General features: G+C 39.5%; 1 protein-coding gene across 9 annotated transcripts in view; it reads right to left on the reverse strand.

Annotated features, from left to right (window-relative positions):
* The window catches only part of SGMS1 (sphingomyelin synthase 1), a 273,809-nt gene that overhangs the window by 89,518 nt on the left and 163,122 nt on the right, over positions 1–21,169 (reverse strand). For 6 of the 9 annotated variants that reach the window (XM_087432208.1, XM_087432203.1, XM_087432206.1 and 3 more), the window contains one exon: positions 3,724–3,804. The gene's annotated coding sequence lies outside the window, so the exon portion shown is untranslated. Of the gene's footprint in view, positions 1–1,436; positions 1,520–2,437; positions 2,537–3,723; positions 3,805–16,857; positions 16,929–21,169 lie in introns of those variants that run through there. The other 3 variants (XM_087432209.1, XM_087432210.1, XM_087432211.1) reach the window with 3 other exon arrangements.

The following is a 21,169-nucleotide window of genomic DNA, read 5'->3' on the forward strand; positions in this document are numbered from 1 at the left end:
AGTGTAGAAAATACATTTATTAATGATGTTTCCTTCACTTGTCAAAATCATAAGCTCCCCTAGTCTTACAGTTCTTTCTATACTCATACACACACTTTTCCCATGACTTCTACTACTTGTTCACTCCCTGACTGACAGTTTCTTAAGACTTTCAAGAAGTTTTGGAAAGCAGGACTATTAATGATTTTTATTTCCTCCCCAAATAAGGGAAATTTTTAAAAATTGAAGATATTCAGAGTCATTTGAAGTATGATGTAGATTCCAACATGGCTCCCAATTGAGAATGCATAAAGGGCTTAGCATCAGAGACCCTCTATCTTCTACATCCAGCCCTAATTAGACTCCCCTTCTCTCTCTGCATTCTACTAAACTACAGTTGTAGCCTTTCCCCAGAATGAGATCCTCCTTTCTTACCTCTGCTTCTTTGCTCAAACTGTTTCTTCTTTGTAGGGTGTTCCCTCAGCACTACCCCAACTCTGTTCAAAAATCCTGCCCAAATAACTGGATAAGTGCACCGTAACGCATACACAAAGATATTCATTATAGTGTGCTTTATAAGAACAAAAAGTTGAGAACAACCTAAATGCCCACTAATAGGGAAATGGTTAAATACATTATAGACCACATACACATGGAATGCTATATAACAATAACAAAAATGATGTGGATGTATATTTATTGATGTGGCATGGTCTCAGGATATTGTCAATCAAATCAGGATTCACACAATATTTATAACAATCCATTTTAGGGAGAAAAAAATATGTATGTAATCTAGGCACAGAAAGAGTATGGCAGAATACAAAAAAACAATGTTAATAATGTTATCTCTGGGTAGTGATAATATTGATGAGTTTTCTATTCTTAATAATTTTCACATTTTTAAAGTTCTTTGCAGTTAGCATTGTTAACTTTATACTTTTTAAAAAAGTATTTTAGTTAAAAGGTATTAATCATTAAACGCCCAATTCAAATGTCATCTGCTCCTGAAACTCTCTAGCCCACTCTTGCCACACAGGTAATTTCCCTCTCCCGTCTGTTTCCTCAGTATTTAATACATCTTTTATAACATCTTCTACCATATTTGTTTTGAAATTATAGTTTTCTGTGTTCAGGCTTGATTATCATCAACCCCTGAAGTGGAATAAGCCTGTCTTATTTTTACTGGGATCCACCCTAACAACCCATGGCTCTCAGGTATCCAGCAAACTACTGAGGGAGTTGTTCTGAACACAAAGCAAGGCTGTAAAATTTACACATTTGAAGCCTACACACCTAGTAGTGATCTAATCAAAAATTCATCTATACTGGGGATGTTCAGAAATAGCATAAGGTCTATTCTGGAGAGAGAAATTATAAATCAGAATATTTTAACTGTGGTGAAATTTTCTGTTAATTATTACTCCCATGTTTGCTTTCAAAGTAACCAGAGATACCTTTATTCAACTTGATTAAGATACAGGTCAATATTTCTTAATCCAGAGGCAAGTCTCTCAGATTTCTATCCATGAGGTTCTGCCTGAAATGGAAAAGAATTAGATTTGCAATAATCCAAGTCCATCCCTGACTCAGTAGAAGTATAAATATCTTTTGTTTTAGGAGGAAATAAGGGAAATAAATGTTTTAAGATTATGTAAGTCTGATTAAGGGAACTGACACAAATGAATGTTTTGAAATATCCAAGGCATTTTTTTTAAGGTTCAATAAAGAATGTGTTTTGAGAACTAGGTGGGTGAGATTTAAAATAAAAACAACCACCACAGTCTTAGCTGTTACTTAGCAATTTCAGGCTTCAATTGTTCCCTTCTAAAGGGCAAGTTAGAAAAACTGAAGAAGCTGCTTCTGGAAGAAATATTGAGATATCGGATCCAGTTTCCTTTCTTCCCTCCATTTTACTCCCAAAGATTTTAATAAAGCCAGTATGAACTTTAAACTGCCCAGGTTTGGTTTGGTTCTGTTTCTCTCTCTCTGGAGACAACTCACTTTCATTAAAACTTAATTTCCGAATCAAAAGCAAAGCTACATGCTGTGGTTAGTCAGGAGGCACCCTGGCTGCTGTCCCTACAGTGTCACTACTTGAGGAAATGCAGATTCGAGCCACAGGGAAGGGAGAGAAGGAAGTTCAAAAGGGAGTGACCAGTCTGACGTATCTACAAGCATTGTCACTTAACAGCCAGAAGAGGTGGGGGTGCCAAGGGCCAGTTACAAAGCTTAGTTAACAACTTGAGAACTCTAGTCACACTCTTAATAGGTTTAAATTCTAAATTGATCTCAGCACTTATCTTCCATTTCATAAGCTATGTGAGCATGATAACTTGGGTTACCTAGTCAAAACCAAACTTTGCTTCTATCAACCAAACCAAACTCTTACCACCAAAGCTGAGACAGATAATTGAATAACTGTGGCTTAGAAATGTCATCACAACAGGAAACCTACCATCAGAGCTGTGCTGGAGTCAGCTCGCACCAGTCCGCTAGAGCTGACCGTCATATTCTCAGGATTTTCAGCAAGCCAGTAGTGAAACACAGCCATCATTAAAAGTTAAATCATATAAACATACAATTAAAATGCTTATACTAAAAGCAAAATAATAAATACTCCAAACTCACCACTTCCTATTTTACTATTATCTATACTCTGGGTGTTCCTTACAACTATTGTATCCGGATGGTGGAAAACTATATAATGGTGGGCTCCTGCACATCACTTCCCGCGTCTGCTTGTGGTGACTTTGTTGGTAGTTTGAAATCAGCCGTGATGGGATTATTTACACCATGGAAGTCTGCAAATTGTACAACCCCCTCCTCCAGGAAAGGCTAGCTCTTAACAGTTACCTGAATATCACTACCTGCAACATTAACCGACCACTGCCCGACAGTAGCTGAGGAAGTTGAGCTGGCTAATCTTCTCAGTCAAAATAAAAGTTTGTAAACTGTAAATCATGATACAAACATGAGGAAGGAAAGTAACTACTTTTATCGTGCCTCTATAAGGTATGAGTCATAGCATAAAATACTATCCACACAAGTCTTTTGTTTCACGAGAGATATTATCAAATCCAATATACAGGTGAGTCAACTGAGGTTGAGAGGCTGAGTAACTACTAAAAAGCACACGAGCAAGAGTTAGGCCTACAAATGACTCAAAAATACATGATCTTTCCACTAAGCTACTCCATGTACTAAGATTATCATTATCATAATGAAACCAAAATCAACCGCATATAACTGTCAGATAATTAGCAAACATTAATGGCCTTTGATGTGTAAAAAATGACATACACGAAGTGGGATATGGAGAAGGTGTAGACAAAGAGCTCAATTTTATTCATGTTCACCAAGTTTATTCATATTTACCTACAAAATGTACCCACAAAAAGTGGGTAAGAAATGAGGTCCATGGAAACAAAGGGACCAAGAATATCTGTATTTGAGAAGGGCTATTCCAAGTTTAATATAAAAAAGAATCCTCTTTTAATTCTGTAAATACTTATCCTGTATCCACCAAACTGATGCATGCAACTTAAAATGACACACCCTACCAAGAAAGAATAATTTCTCATATGTTACCACCAATGTTCTGGTGTTTGGATGTGTATTTTAACATTATCTCTTTTAAACTTTTAAGTTATTTGATTGTGCTGTTCTTTCACCATGGTTTCTTAGAAAAAAATTCACCCATTAGTCAAGAGAATTCTAAAGAGCTAACAAAATTTTACTTACTGATTATTTTAAAAAATTCTTGTCATCTTGGTTTCCTATAAGTTACCGGCTTCTCCCATTGTCCCAGTACATTTCCATCATCTGTCATGAGGAGAAAGAATCTGATTAGTTATATGTCTCAAAAAGATCATTTCTTGCTTTCTACATCAGTCTTTTCCTTTCTTTATACCCAAAACACAGAGAAAAATACAGTTAGTCGTCTCTTCCTTTCTCTCCAAAAAAGGAAGGAGAGAATAACAACATAGAAGATCTCCCCAAGAGAAAAAATATTTAAAGAGCAGTATTTCTACTGTTGGGATTTGGGGTGGAGAACCCTTAAAATACCCTCCCTTATGTTTTCAAGAAGAGATTTTTAGTCTGATTCCTGGGAGGGAGCAGTATTGGAGTAACCCACTTTCTATCTCTCCTCCCCCACCCTCTCCTTATTTCTCCTAAAAAGTGAGTGACTAATTTGCCTGGGAGGACTGGAGGAAGCACTGGCTTAGTGCTTAGGACTGCAGTGAGCTAGGCAGCAAGGGCCTCCCTCCAGTTCTCTCCCTCCAGTTCTCTCTAACACTGGAGCCAGCTAATTTCCACACAGGAAGCAGGACAATGGCTGCCTGCTTCTGAGAGCGCCAGACAGCTCTCCTTGTTCCAGCTTCCCTCCAGCTATTACTAGATGACTAGGTCAGCGTTGCTAGGGTCGAATGCATGTTTTAGTTTCAAGGACACCGCACAGATAAAACTTTGGTTCAAAGTCCTACTACTTATTAGCCACGTGACCTCAGGAAAATCCATTCATCTTTTTCCAGCCTCAATTGCTTCATTTCCGAAAGAGGATCAAATGCCCTCTACTATACTGTGTGTTTGTGAGGATTTCATAAGATGAAAGATATAATCTGCCAAAGTCAAGTATGCTTTGATCCAACAAGGGTATTATCCCAGAACCAGGGACACCAATGCTCAGTGATCAGACTTGCTACCTTGTCCATATGTCCAATTCATATTCTGAAGGTTCATATAATTCATGGAATAATGGAATATCCCCAGCAAAGTGCCTTCCTTTTTCTAAGACAAAGTCATTCAGAATGATGTTTTACTTTTTTTTTTATACTTTTGTTATACTTGGGATATGAAGTTCTATTTTCTTTCCCTTCACAGAAGAGCCCCAAATGAAAATACTCAACTTCTACCAAGTAGAATGGAACTATTCCTCAGTTTATGTGAGGAACATATGGCTCCAAGGAAACAACACTTATTAAATAGGAACCTGTTAACTTTCCTTACCTGAAGCCTCAGTGTTAAGTCATTCAGAGAGAAGAGATTAATATTAATTATAAAACGGCTCCATACACTGAGGTACCACGAGAAATACTGCCACCTCAGTTATAGACTTGATAGAAACCTCAAGTTATCCAAACCATTAGGGGTGTGTGTGTGTGTGTGTGTGTGTGTGTGTGTGTGTGTGGAAGGGGGCATAAAAGAGGGAGAAAATGGGACAAATACCACATAAATCCAGAGAGCTTCCTAGCAACAAAGAAAGAACTTGTCAACATCAATAAAAATAGCAGGGATGGACTGAAGAGTCAAATACTTGTAGATTATACCCAACACTGAGAGGAACATGCTTGTTGGCTAGCTATAGCTTTATATGCCTGGTCACTTGGCATGGAACCCTTTGAAAAGCATGGGAAATGCAGAAGGGTTTGATATAGGTCTAAAATAAATAAGCATGAACTCCCCCTCTGCTATTTAAGAGCAGTGTGGTCTTTGCCAGATAATTTAATCCTTCTAAGCCTCAGTTTCCAGGTCTGTAAAATAAGGACAATAACACAGACTTTGGAGAGTAATTACGTAGATTAGAGATAATGTATGTCCAGTGCTCCATCATAGAATATGTCCCCAAAATATAATTGCAATTATTGTGTTTACTAGTGCAAGTGTGATAGTCTATTAAATTCACGGTTACAATTGCAATTGGGGTTATACAGACCATTAAATTCAGACTCTTTCCCTATGTGAACATTTTAGAGAGAGGTTCAAATCATACGTTTGACAACATAAAACTTTTCTAAGTTGTTCTGAATGGAGTGTTAAATAAAAATCACCATCTTAGTTGATAGCCTTTACTAACATGCAAACAAAGCTCTAGTTATGCATTTGTTAGCATTCTTCATATCATTACTGAGTTTCTTTTTATGATGATAAATTCTTGAAAGAGGGAATGAATCATTTCCATCAGTGCTAATTATTCTGGTGTGCACTGTAACGCCAAGTACTTAGGAGACCTCTGTGGGAAATAAAAGCCACAGTAAGAATGGCAGGCAGCCTATGGCCAAGGCTAACTTCACCTTACAGCCTCATCAACAACAGTATGGATTTGTCAGCTATGTTTTCAAGAAAAAAAAAGACCCAAAAGGTGAGGGAATCCTAACTTTTAAATGACACTTTCTATCTAAAAAAAAGTGCTACTTGACGCCTTCTAAGTCATCCTCTTTGGGACTCACTCCAATGATGGTGACTGCTCAGAATAAGTTGAATACTCTTCTTTTACCTTCAAAACTGGTGAACAATGCCCACAAGAAAATCTGTCTTGTTACAATTTAGTTACTCATGATTTTTTAACAGAACCCACTTTATTTGCTATAATGGAAAATATTTTAATAGGTTCAAGAAATCAAATTCATCTTCAAAATTGGTAGTTTGCCACCACTATGGTTATTCAAAAGAATTACAAATGACTTCAACAATCGACTTTAATGAACTACCCATTTTGGCAGAAGACACTGTACTAAGAACTGGGGTGGGGAAGGAGTTATAAGGTGTTTGAGATGAAGTTCATTTAAAAGAATGCAGTGCAATGGCAGTATCACCAGAATATGAGCAATTAACTTAGCTGATGCACTTACAGAGAATATCTGGACATATAAATCCTGGCTGGGATTGTTAAAAAAGCCCAGTACTTCTCAATCATGCTTCATATACAATGTAAGATTCCACTATGGTCAAGCAAAAACCAGACTAAAAAGAATATATTCCTTTTTAAATGTACGCTCTGTCTTTTAGGGTGAGGCCAAGCCTCCTCCACCATGGTGGAAGGAGATGGGCGGGCATCAAAACCAAGAGCATTTGAGAGCTAAGATGCTAGAGGATGGCACTTGCACTAAGGCTGCAGAAATGGATAAAAGCTCTCGTACCCACAAGACGTGATTGTTTTAGAGTCTTAGACTCTTTTCTCCCAAGGATTTAGTTCACTAAGAGGGTCTGGGCTTCCTCTATGGGAGACAGTGTCCTAGGGTCATTAAGACCAAGTGCTTTGCAATCACACAGAACTGCATCCCCTAGTCTGCCCTGAAGACCTTGAGCACGTTATTTAATTTCCCTAAGCCTCAGTTCCTTCATCTATAGACTGCTAGTAATAGCAAGACTACAAATTAATGTGTTATATGGGTTAAAAGACATAACGCCTGCAATTAATAAAGCTTATGGCAAACAATAAATGCTCACTAAATGTTGTTGCTGTTGGAAGAAGTCCACTATCCTCATCCTTACAAGGCAAAGCAAGTACCAGAGCGATACCAACAAAAAAAGAGGTATCCCCACAAGCTCAAATATGCTCCAGCCCACTTCACCAGGAGACCAGAAACAGGCTTGGGGTAAAGTCTCATTTAGGAATAAAGTGCAAATTGCTCCTGTATTTGTGCATATATCTTGGGAGCAAAGTGAGAGTGGCAGCAGCCATCAGAGGCTTACTGGCCAGTGGAAAAATGAGAAACGTTAATACCTGCCATACAGAAATAAAATTGAATCACTTGCTCGAGATTACTCAGCTAAGAAATGGCAGAGCTGGGATTCAAATCCAGGCAGTCTGGCTTCAGTCCTTGTTCTTAACCACTGCACAACACTGTCTCCTCAGCACTGAGGAAGAGCAATAACTTACAACTGATTGAGACACAGAGTAGGAGCAGGCCAGAGAAAGGCAAGAAACACTCTAAAGATGACTGAAGAGAAGAGGGAAATAATACAAAAGAGCAGTTAATGGGGCCAAAGAGTAAAAGGACCAAAACCACTAATGATTCTAAATTAGAAGCTAAAAATACACAGTCATAATATGAGATACTAAAAGGATGGCACTGTGAAAGTGAACTAATTTTGGAATTCAGCACTTGCTTAAAGACAACAGTGACCAGAAGACACAAAAGCTGAGAAGACCCCACTTAGGTCCTTTATATAAGCCACACTATGACTTAGAAACACCTGTCGTGAATGTCTCGTACACTCAAAACACCAGCCATCAAGGGAGGGCCCTGACAGCACACGAGTTGCTTACCAAGGCAGAGCTTCCTCCTGACTTCTCCCTGCATTTCTACAGCAGAAAAGAGGAGGAAAAGCCACCCAGGGATGTTGAGTTCTCTGCAGGTCAGAAGGAAGGAAGAAGACAGAACGGAGGAGAAATATGCTCCTAGCTAAGTAGGAGAATGCACGGAGAAGAGAGAAAGGATAAAAAGGAGCCATATTCCTGGCCAGCCTCAAATGTGGCCGACTCTAAAATGGCCCCCATGATCCCTGTCCCTTATTATCCATGCTTGTGTAATCCCCTCTCCTTGAGTGGGGGTGGGACCTGTGATTTGCTTGTAACCAACAGAATAAAGCAAAAATGACAGGATACATGAGGTTACATCACATAAGATTCTAATGCCCTTTCTGCTACAAGATTCTCTCCCTTGCTGGCTTTGAAGAAGCAAGCTGCCATGTGGTGAGCTGCCTGTAAGGAGAGCCACATGAGGGCAGCCTCTAGGTGACAGTTAACAAGAAACTGAGGCCCTCCATCTGAGAGCCCACAAGAAACTGCCAACAATCACACGAGCTTAGAAGCAAATCCTTCTCCAGTTGAGCCTCAGATAAGACAGTAGCCCTGGCTGAAACCTTGACTGCAGCCTTATAAAGTACCTAGCTAAATCATGACCAGACTCCTGACCCACAGAAACTGTGAAATAGTTTGTGCATTGTAAGTTTAAAATGATATTGTTATGTAGCTATAGATAACTAATACAGAAGGGAAGTGAGGTATGAGTTCCTGATGTAACCACATGTCCCTCCAAGAGAGGAGGGGAAGGAAGAGGAAGGCCCAAGGGCCAGCGCCTGTGATAGCGATCCTGCCCTTACATTGGCATGCATCCTCCTATTCAACTATCTCTGAGTCAGACCCTCCGTTTCCTCTCTTACCACACAGGTCCTCTCACCCTATTCTTGTCATTTGGAGGACATAATGGAACATATTTACTAAGGAAATAACAATCCTATAAATGGTGATCAGGCTCTCTGGCTGGCCTGCAAAAGCTATTTAACATGCCAAACACTGACACATTTAAAATAGCAAGTGGATTTTGACCATGATATAAGTTATACTATGACCCTACCCATCATAAAATAATATTAACAAGAGTATTTTAAATATGATATAATGGACTTGTATCCATTATAACACTTTATAAAAGTCATGTTCAAAGAGACAAGTTGGAGACTTTCTGTATTATTGGTTTTGAGAACAGAATAAAAATTAAGACATCCAACATTCCATCTAAATTTTGCTAATATGAGTTCTTTAAAAACCAAACATATATATTCTTAATTCTTCTGAGCAAGTACCGATAGCTTCTACAAATTAATTCAAGTAACAATTCTCAAGCAGAATACACAGCTAAGACTAACTCACTGAGCCAGAGACCTCTTACTCAACAGGCCTCTTGCTACAAGCAGAAACTGGTGGGGAAATCTCACAATCACATCATTTGAAAGCTGGAAAATCCTCATTAATCTTCTAGTCCTGGCCTCTCAGTTGACAGATAATGACCCATAGTCCCAAAATCTTTAAGTGGTCTGTTCAGGGTCACTCAGAGCACAACCTGGGCCTCTTGTTTCCCCAGGCTTCTTCTCTCCCAAGCCTACTAAACTTTAGCTTCAACACCAGAAATAATGAAATCAGTGGTATCAAATATTCTATAAGAAAAAAATTGGAACTAACTTTCCATGACACTATAAAGCTCCTACTTGTAAAAACTAAGCTCTGTGGCAAGAGGAAAAACTAACACTGAATAAGCATTCATATTTAATGTTCAATCCATTTTCAAAAGCAATGTACAGTATTTTCTAAGTAAACTGAGATGCTCCTAAAATAGCTGCCTTTTCTTATGAATGCTCTGTTTTTTCTTTTTTTAACGCATGTTAAGTAGGTAAGAAAATCAAAAGAAGCCTAGAACAAACAGTTGTGCAAGTATGTCTAGCCCATTGCTTTATATATCCCTACTCCTAAAATCACTGATTCATTCCACAGATAATCTGGGGGCACCTACTATGCCAAAGCATTGTGGTAGGTGCTGCGTATAAGGAGCCTGTCTGGACATAAATAATGCTTACTAATATTTTCGTCACAAGTAACCACATCTAAACAAGCAACCACTGCAGAGACAGAGATTTCCAGTATGTGTTCTGGTAGGCTATAAGGAACACAGACTGAAGCTCTCTTTTCTCCTAGAAACTTCCATATTTAAAATAAATAGCAACTTGTTTTTCTGTGCAATGATATTGCCTTAAGGCCGCAGTGGGAGTTATCAAAACAAAGGGGTGAAACACCCCCAGGTCATATCCCTCCAGATATGACCTCCAAGGTCATACCTCGTGTCACAGAACTCTCAGCAGCCTAAAAGCAATTTTTTTTTTAAAAGAAAGTCGTCCTTCACTCAACATTCTCCTCCCTAATCTTTTCCTCAGTACCAAGAATAAATATATGTTTAAAACACATCAAAAAGAGATAAGGGCTTATTTTCTCCCATGTAGCCAGCAGTTTTCTCTCCTCAACATGAACTTAAACCTCCACCTCTGAGTATTACCATCTCTAGGACATTACTTAACATGTGCATATTTTAAATGCATCTGAATGCTCTGACATAGTATTACTAATGCTAATATAACTAACAGTAAAAAGAGACAAACTGTTTACCACATGCTGGGCTCTTTTCTAAATGTTTCACATGTATAATTCATTTAATCTTGACAACAGCACTATGAGGCATGTTACTATTATTATCCTAGTTTTACAGAAGAGGAAACTGAGGTAGAGTTACTGAGAAAACAGGCACAACTGTTCATGAAGCGCCTCCATTCAACAAAGCATTAGCGAGAGACCTCCACTCCCCCTGGCCTTGTGTTTTCGCTTGGAGGACTTTCCATTAGCCTAACGGTCCAGTCTTCTCCCCAACCTTCTCCTTGGGAGAGAACAAGTGAATTCTCTGAACGGTGAGTGGGAGAAGGGCCTGGACAACGTGGCCCAGACTCTCCTGGTTTCCTCCCTTTCCAGAGCCAGACTGCCCACAGATAGGACCAGTCTAGGCCGCTCTCTCCCACACTATGAGGGGGAAATTGGTCTCACTTGAGCATGAAATACCAGAAAACCCACTTGGCCACAGTCTTCTAATCAGCTTTATTTCTAATAAACTTCTGTATATGTAACTCCCACTGGTCTATCCATTGGCCCCAAAATCGGGTGAGAAAGAAGGGTGTTAGTCAACTGTTCACCTCCCAAGCCCTGGCACAAGTAAAACCCAAATGGGTGGCAAGATCTTTGTGAAAAAGGTAAATACCTCTTTTACAAAAAAAGGAAACCAAAAATCAAAAGGATGCAAGAACATAAACAGCACAGTTCAACAATGTGCCTGCAGAGTTGCTCATTAGTGAACCTGCTTTTCTAACTCACTGTCAGGTGGCATCTAAAAGACAAGGTTATTCCTCTACTGTCTTCTCTGTGTTGGACCTAAAAACACTATCTCCTTTCCAAATAAATAAAATGCACACAGGTAACCTTTTCCACTGTAGTGTCCTAACTTAAGGTAGTGAAAAATTCCTTAGCACCAGTAGCCGCATTATTTCCACAAAACAGGCAAGGTATATATTATGTTCAGCCTGGCAAAGTCTGTATTTTTATCAACTGCATGATACTTCTACCACAGAAAGTACAGTGACAAAAATACTACCCACAACTCTGTCATCCCGCAATAAAAATGTCTCTATTCTTTAAACTTACCATTTGATCTTTCCTTTACTCTCAAAGTGCAGTGCTTCTGGTTTTAAAAATACACTGAAAGGGCTTTCATTCAGTAATATTGATTTTTTTCGCTATAGAGATATATCTTAAGATATATAAGATATATCTTATATGCAAAATTTTATATTTTATATATAAATATCTTAATGCAGATAATTTGAGCTTCACGCTTTCATATTCAAACTGTATTTAATAAGAATAGTTTCCTTTGTGTTATCTGAGCAAAAATTTCAACATAAAAACCAACACATTTATTCCACAATAAATTTAAAAGCAAAATTAACTTTTTCAGCAATGCATATAAGTGAAGGAAGTCAGTCATCTAGCACCACCAGCTTTAAGAAAAGAACAAATGACCGATACACTAGCACTTACATGCCTTAATTCTTGCAACAATCCTGATGTAGGTAAGGCAGCTGTAGCCTTATTCTCATTTTTAGAAAAGGAACCTGAGGTTCAGAGAAGTACAGTGACATGCCTAAGTTAAGCTACTTTGTAAGTGGCAGGGCTCGACTTTAAACACAGTTCTATTTGAGCCAAAGTTTGTGCTTTTTCTCCTCTAGGCCACTATGAAGTGAGAAGTAATGGGGAAAGCCTCTGAGAATGAGCAGTGATCAAAATTTAAATGAAGAGCCGAAAACAAAGACTGACAGTGATGCAGCGTGATATGATGTAACGTGATGTGTCAGCCCCATTTATTTACTAGCACAGCCTGGGGTAACTGGTAAGAAAGGAGAGAAGAAAGAAAAAAATCAGACAACAGAAATAACAAACAGCAGACTGGCTGTGGAGAATATGAGAAGAAACACCAACAAAAATGGAGAATTACGTGGGGGCATTTGGTTATGGATTACGCCTAGACCAGTGGTCAGCAAATTTTTCTGTAAAGGACCAGAGAGTCAATATTTTAGGCTTTGCAGGGCATATGGTATCTTTTGCAGCTACTCAACTCTGCCATTATAGTGCAAAAGCAGCCACAGATAATCTGCAAATGAATGGACATGGCTATGAGCCGATAAAACTGTATTCACAAAAACAAGTCTCAGGCCAGATTTGGCCTTCCAGCTGTAATTTGCTAACTCCTGGCCTAGACAGTCACCTGGCCTCCACAGGAAACCTATGACATCCTAAAGAAGCAAAGAAAAAGATGCTACAGGTGACATAAAAAAATCTAGGGACAACATAACCATTCAGCCGGCAGCAAGTACCCCATGTGGTGCCATTCCCACAAGCACCCAGTCTGTGGGGGGCTCAGCACGGCCTTTTGACTAACAGACTGAACTGATGCATTGGCTCAGTGTTAGTTTATCCAAAGTTATTAACATTCAAAGCACCAATCTGTAAAATATTGTGTCGATCATGACTCACAGAACTGTTAAGCCCACTCTTACCGCATATTTTACATGAATGATCATGGGAAAAATCGCCCCAATGTTTCAAAAGTAACTACAAAAGAAAACTGTCAGGAACAGAGGCGACTGAATGAAGCCTGGCTTCTATCTCTGACAGTTCCTCCACCTGGAAAACTCTCCCTGACTTTTCTTGTCCCATTTTCCTACCTCACTCTTGCTCCTCATTTAGGTGTCAATTTAAACATTTTTTCCTCTAAGAAGCTTTTCTCAAACATCCCAGAGGAAGTCAAGACACCTGCCATACATTTCTACGACACTGAACTTCTTCTTTACTCTCAGTATACCTATAACTCCTTTGTAGCTCAATGTCTGCCTCCCTTCTAGATTATAAAATCCGGACAGCTGCCTTGTTCAACGGCCCAGGTACAAGGCTAGCAATGAGAGCCGCATTAAATAGAAGGCGTTGGTGTTTCAAAATGACACTCTGCACTGAGTGACTAAATATACCTATAGCTGGTGATGATCAGCAAAGCACAATTTTGCAAAGCAACTTTGGGCCTTTTCCAGCCTATACCATGTAAGATGTGATAAAGCCAGAGAGAGAAGGCTATGTCCAGGTGCCAGTAAGCAAATTGCCCCTATGTTTAAAGAGAATAAGAGCAGGCCACCCATTCTTAGGTTTGTTACAGTAGAAGCTACAAAGAAGTTTCTCTCATGCTCATCAGTTAAAAAAAGCAAAGGTAGTTTCAGTGAATGATAAAATTTTCATTATCCTAGGCCCTAGCATATTCAAAGATACTCAGCTGGATAGATTTAAAACAAAGATCTGCACAATTTCTTTCTGTTTAAATAAATACACACAGCATATATAAAAGCACAAATATTCACACACATATAGAACTGCTTGAACTAAGTGGGAAAAAAAGCAGATTATAAAATACATATAGTATGATCCATTTTTGTAAATTAAAACAAAAAATAACTAAAAGGATATATGCTCCCCCAAAGTGGTTGTATCTGGTAGAGAGGTTTTGGTTAATTTAATTTTCTTTGTTTTTATTGATCACTGTTTTCTTTTTTTTATACAATGACCACATATTTTAGTAGAGAGTTTTGCTCAAGTTATTTCAAACAAAAATCTCTGCCAATTAGTCAATACTTCAGAGCCGTTTAAAACAAACATTATAGATAGGGAAAAATCTGAAACATGGCAAAGCTGTTATTACTTAATATAGCTTTGCTGACAGAGCAAAAAAAAAAAAAAAAGTTTCTGACCTCCTTAAATGTTCATCCATTCCTACCAATATCATAATGATGATACATCTTACCATGGTAAGCATCAGCAGACAAAAGCAAAATAGTACCAATGCTGAGGGTGTTAATTTCAGTTTCTAACCACACTCTTACTTTTCCTAGAGCATGATATATTTTAGGTTGGCCTAATTTCTCTCTGGTCTTGGACTCTGAGAACTGTGTTAACTTACCTAGCTGTTTTTGGTGACCGAAATGCATGAGGGGTGGATAAGAAACTTCAAAAGTGAGATCTCCTCTCTTAAAGGTTATTTATACAGGTAAGAAACTGGCAGCCAGACATTAGGAATGCTGAAGTAGTAACATGAAATTTATTTCCAATGCTTGCACTGCAGTCTTTAAACACATACACTAAGTATATTTAATTTCGATTCATGTGGTTATCTAACATCAGCCTATGCCTAAATCAAAGAGATTACCATATTTCCCATCTTAAAGTATGCTTTAATATCCTAGATTTCTTTTCATAAATACTGTCTTGTGTTTAAATAATGTTCTACTGGCCAATAACAACAGTTTCATCCATTATACATGACTTGAAGATATTTTTAAACTCCAAATGAAAATGAGGTTCAAGACCTCTTTACAAATGACTGAAATAAACCACACATAACAAATTCTTTAAGAGACTGGCTTTATGATGACAGAGTTGTCCTCCAACCAATAACAATTATAAACTGGACAAATATAAAAATCAACTTTGAAAGCACTGGAAATCAACCAAAAGCAGGCAGAAAGTAGACAACATACAGCCCTTAAAAGAAAGGAACTGCACTGGATGATAATTTATATTTATACAGCTTATCCTGTCAGGACACAACCAAGTCCGTACCACAGCAGATGGAACTCAAGCAGCAAACCACAGTCGTATTGGTGAGGACACGGGCCTGCCAAGGTAGCTGAGAATTGAGGAAGCAAACCCTCAAAATGAGGAAGTCATGGAGGTTGAAGTCCCAAATTTGCAAATAAATTCTACACTTGTTGGCTAAACCCAAGACTACAAGACTCCAAAGATCCTGAGGGAAAAAAACAACAGTTGAACAGTTTTAGAAAGCTGACAGATTCCAACAGCTGCCTACCTCAGAGGATTTTAAAGCTCAAGATGTACCAGGCTTCATGGGCCTGGTAAAGGCCTCAGACTTTCCTTTGAAACCACAGAAGTACCATGGCTTAAGGAATAAAGATCACTTACCCTGAGTAGAGACTATTTCCTGGGAAATATAAGCAAAATGGAAATAGCAGAGCATAAAAATGAGCATACACGATATTCAAGCTGATTCACCATTAATTTAACTGCCTGTTTGAACAAAATTTAACTTTCCTCGGGAGAACATAACAGAATCTCAAGTCTTTACAATGTAGCATCTGCAATATCCACTATACAATTAAAAATTAATAGATATGTGACTACACAAAAATTAACTCAAAATGGATTAAAGACTTGAAGGTAAGACGTGAAACCATAAAACTCCTAGAAGAAAACATAGGCAGTACACTCTCTGACATCGGTCTTAGAAGCATCTTTTCAAATACCATGTCTACTTAAGCAAGGGAAACAAAAGAAAAAATAAACAAATGAGACTACATCGGACTAAAGAGCTTCTGCAAGGCAAAGGAAAGCAGGAACAAAACAAAAAAACAACCCATTAACTGGGAGAAAATACTTGCAAATCATATGTGCAACAAGCAGTTAATCTCCAAAGTACATAAAGAACTCATACAACTCAACAACAAAAAACAAACAACCTGATCAAAAAATGGGTAGAGAGTATGAACAGACATTTTTCCAGAGAAGACATACAGATGGCCCATAGGCACATGAAAAGATGTTCAACATCAATTTTCATTAGGGAAATGCAAATCAAAACTACAATGAGAGGAGAGAAGTCAAGATGGCGGCGTAAGCAGACTCTGAACTCACCTCCTCCAGTGGACACAGCCAATTTACAACTACTCGTGGAAAAATTACCCCTGAGACAGAACTGAAAACTGGATAAGAGGAACTCCTGCAACAAAGGACAATCCTAATTGAGATAGAAGAGGCAGAAACTCCCTCCTGGAGAGAAAAAACGCCGCCTTCACAAGCCGCAGCGCCTCATGGCCGCCCGGGAGCAGCCCACAGGTCCGCAGGCCTCCCTGGAGGAGCAGGGCCCTGAGCCAGGGAGTGCCTCCACTGTGGGCATTTTGTGGACCCAGCACAATCCAGACGAGCGGCATAATATCTGACTTTGCCTGCTACTAAAACATTGGGGAGTACCTCCAGAAAAGCTGGTTCACAAAGAAATTAAAACCGGCTCTTAAAGGGCCCAGGTGCAAACTCACCCGTTTCAGAAAGCAACCTAAAATCACCAGAAAGAAAGGTGCACAGTGCTTTGGGGAAAAGAGACTCACCTGATAGGCCCTGAGTGTATCTCGGTGAGAGGTGAGACCTCTCCAGGGATGGGGACATTGGCAGCGGCCATTGTTGTGGCCTGGTGTGGGCATGCTGACACAGAAGCCATTGGAGTTCTCCCTCAGGCCTGCTGGCCCAGGTCTGCCCCATCCACTAGAGCACCGATTTAATCCAGCTCAGCCAGGGCAGGCAGCCCACCCTAGGGACTGGCCCCACCCAACAACAAGCCCTCAGGCAACTTGTGGGCCTGCATAGACTGGTGACTGGATTCTCTGCAGCATGGCAACTGAGCCCACTTCAGAGGAGCAGGGTGTGCACAAGGAGCGGGTGGAGAGTGTGGGGCGGTGGTGGAGTGTGTGGGGCTCCCGCCGTGGAGAGACTGGGTCCACTTCAGGAGGTTGGGGTGTGCACATGGGGCAGGACTGAGTTGACTGTGTGTGTGGACCTGTGGGTGGCAGGGCATGTCAGCTGCAGAAGACTTGTGCTTCTCAAAGACCCACAAAGGTGGTTTGCCCCACCTTCCAAAGCGTGAAACAATCAGGTGCTCCCATGCCTGAGGCCAGCCCCACCCAGCTGCAATCCTCAGACAGCTGAAAAGAGACCTAAAGGCTGGAGGCTTAGAGCAATTTGTAAGCCCCTGAGCCTAACAACCTGCCACACTGGTTGCCTACTCACTTAAAAGAAATACTGCAACACAAATGTGGTATTAGAACCTGCAGCCAACTGTGCTGGGGCTCCCCACACGTGATAAAGAGACTGAAGGACCCACAACAACTATAAGCAGCTGAGCATTACAACAGCTGGCCAGGAGCATAACTCGGCCTCCCTGGGCGCCTACAGGGAGAGCAAACAGGCCACAACAGAAGGACACACGTAGCCCACATAGGGGTCACCCCTGGAACATTGAGAACTGAGGGAAGCACACTGCAGGCCTCATAAGCCATCACTTACATAAGGTCACCTATCCAAGAGCAGGAGACGAAGCTGACCTACCTAATACATAGACACAAGCACAGGGAAAGAGGCAAAATGAGGAGGCAAAGGAATACATTCCAAGTAAGGGAACAGGACAAAACCCCAGAAAAGGAACTAAGTGAAACAGAAATGAGCAACCTACCTGACAGAGAGTTCAAACTAAGAGTGTTAAGGATGCTCACTGATGTGGGGAGAAGAATAGATGAACTCAGTGAGAATGTCAACAAAGAAAAGGAAGATATAAAAAGAACCAATCAGAAATGAAGAATACAATAGTGGAAATGAAAAATTCACCAAAGGGACTCAAAAGCAGAGTAGAGGATACAGAAGAACGGATCTGCGAGCTGGACAAAAGCTAGAAGAAATTACCCAAGCTGAACAGGTAAAAGAGAAAAGAATTAAAAAGCGTGAGGACAGTCTAAGGGACCTCTGGAACAACATCAAGCACACTAACATCCGTGTTATAGGTGGCCCGGAAGGAGAAGAGCGAGACAAAGGGGCAGAGAATCTATTTCAAGAAATAATAAATGAAAACTTCCCTAACCTAAGGAAGGAAACAGACATCCAGGTACAGGAATCACAGAGAGCCCCAAACAAGATAAACCCAAAGAGGCCCACACCAAGACACATCATAATCGAAATGTCCAGAATTAAAGATAAAGAGAGAATCCTGAAAGCTGCAAGAGAAAGTCGAGTTACATACAAAGGAAACCCCATGAGGGCCAGCCCTGTGGCTTAGCGGTTAAGTGCGCACGCTCTGCTACTGGCGGCCTGGGGTTCGGATCCCGGGCGCGCACCGATGCACCGTTTGTCTGGCCGTGCTGAGGCCGCATCCCACATACAGCAACTAGAAGGATGTGCAACTATGACATACAACTATCTACTGGGGCTTTGGGGAAGAAAAGAAAAGGAGGAGGATTGGCAATAGATGTTAGCTCAGAGCCGGTCTTCCTCAGCAAAAAGAGGAGGATTAGCACGGATGTTAGCTCAGGGCTGATCTTCCTCACAAAAAAAAAAAAAAAAAAAAAGGAAACCCCGTGAGGCTATCAGCTGACTTCTCAGCAGAAACCTTACAGGCTAGAAGAGAGTGGCATGACATATTTAAAGGGCTAAAAGGAAAAAACTTACAGCCAAGAATACTCTACCCAGCAAGGTTATCACTCAAAATGGGAGGAGAGATCAAAAATTTCCCAGACAAGCAAAAATTAAAGGAGTTTGTCACCAAGAAACCAGTGCTACAAGAAATGTTAAAGGGACTGATTTAAGGGGAAAAGGGAAGACCACAAATAGGAAAAATTATCTATTTCCATGATAAGAGGATAATGATACAAACGTACAAAAAAGAGGTTAGATATGATATCAAAAACATAAAATGAGGGAGGAGGGGAGTTAAAGAGTAGAGCTTTCAGACAGAAGTCAAACTAAAGAGACCATCGATTCTGTATAGAAGGAGAAAAGAACAGAGAAGGACTACTAAAACACTGAGGAAAAAAAAAGTTAAAAAATGGCAGTAAGTGCATACTTATCAATAGCTACTTTAAACGTCAATGGATTAAATGCTCCAATTAAAAGGCATAGGGTGGCTGATTAGATAAAACAACAAGAACCATATATATGCTGCATACAAGAGACACACTTCAGACCTAAGACACTCACAAACTGAAAGTGAAGGGATGGAAAAAGATACTCCACACACATGGCAATGAAAAGAAAGCTGTGGTAGCAAGACTCACATCACACAAAATAGACTTTAAAACGAAAACTGCAAAATGAGACAAAGAAGGGCATTACATAATGATCAAGGGAACAATCCAACAAGAGGATATAACACTTGTAAACATCTACGCACCCAATGTAGGCGCATCTAAATATATAGGGCAATTATTAACAGACATAAAAAGGCAAACAGACAGTAACACAATAACAGTAGGGGACTTTAACACTCCACTTACTACCAACGGATAGATCATCCAAACAGAAGATCAATAAGGAAACATTGGCCTTAAATGACACACTAGAACAGATGGACCTAGTAGATATATACAGAGCATTCCATCCAAAAACCGAAGAATACACGTTCTTTTCAAATGCATATGGAACATTCTCCAGGATTGATCACATATTAGGCCACAAAACAAGTCTCCATAAATTTAAGAAGATTGAAATAATACCAAGCATCTTTTCTGACCACAATGGTATGAAACTAGAAATCAACTATAGGAAGAAAATCAGAAAAGCCACAAGTACATGGAGATTAAACAAAATGCTACTGAACAACGACTGGATCAATGAAAAAATCAAAGAAGAAATCAAAAAATACCTGGAGACAAATGAAAATGAAAATACGACAGGCCAGAATTTATGGGATGCAGCAAAAGCGGTTCTAAGAGGGAAGTTTATAGCAATACAGGACTATCTCAACAAACAAGAAAAATCTCAAATAAACAATCTAACAATGCACCTAAAGGAACTGGAAAAAGAAGAACAAACAAAGCCCAAAATCAGTAGAAGAAGGGAAATAATAAAAATCAGAGCAGAAATAAATGAAATTGTGACTAAAAAAAAATAGAAAAAAATTAATAAAACCAAGAGCTGGTTCTGTGAAAAGATAAACAAAATTGACAAACCTTTAGCTAGAACTCACCAAGAAAAAAAGAGAGAAGGCACAAATAAGTAAAATCAGAAATGAATTAGGAGAAATTACAACAGACACCATAGAAATACAAAAGATTATAAGACAAGCTATATGCCACCAATTAGACAATCTGGAAGAAATGGATAAATTCTTAGAATCATACAACCTTCCAAAACTGGATCAAGAAGAAGTAGAGAATTTGAATAGACCAATCACCAGTAAGGAGATCGAAACAGTAATCAAAAACCTCCCCAAAAATAAAAGTCCAGGACCAGATGGCTTCCCTGGTGAATTCTAGCAGACATTCAAAGAAGACTTAATACCTATCCTTCTCAAACTCTTCCAAAAAATTGAGGAGCGGGGGAAGCTCCCTAACGCATTCTAGGAAGCTGACATTACCCTGATACCCAAACCAGGCAAGGACCACACAAAAAAAGAAAACTACAGTCCAATATCACTGATGAACATCGATGCAAAAATCCTCCACAAAATACTAGCAAATCGCATACAACAAAACGTTAAAAAGATTATACAACATGATCAAGTGGGATTTATTCCAGGTATGCAGGGATGGTTCAACATTCGCAAATCAATCAATGTAATATACCACATCAATAAAATGAAGCATAAAAATCACATGATCATCTCAATAGATGCAGAGAAAGCATTTGACAAGATACAGCATCCATTTATGATAAAAA

This window comes from Ceratotherium simum, chromosome 6 (assembly GCF_057802395.1).
Source record: "Ceratotherium simum simum isolate JZ-2026a chromosome 6, ASM5780239v1, whole genome shotgun sequence".
Lineage (NCBI taxonomy): Eukaryota > Metazoa > Chordata > Mammalia > Perissodactyla > Rhinocerotidae > Ceratotherium > Ceratotherium simum.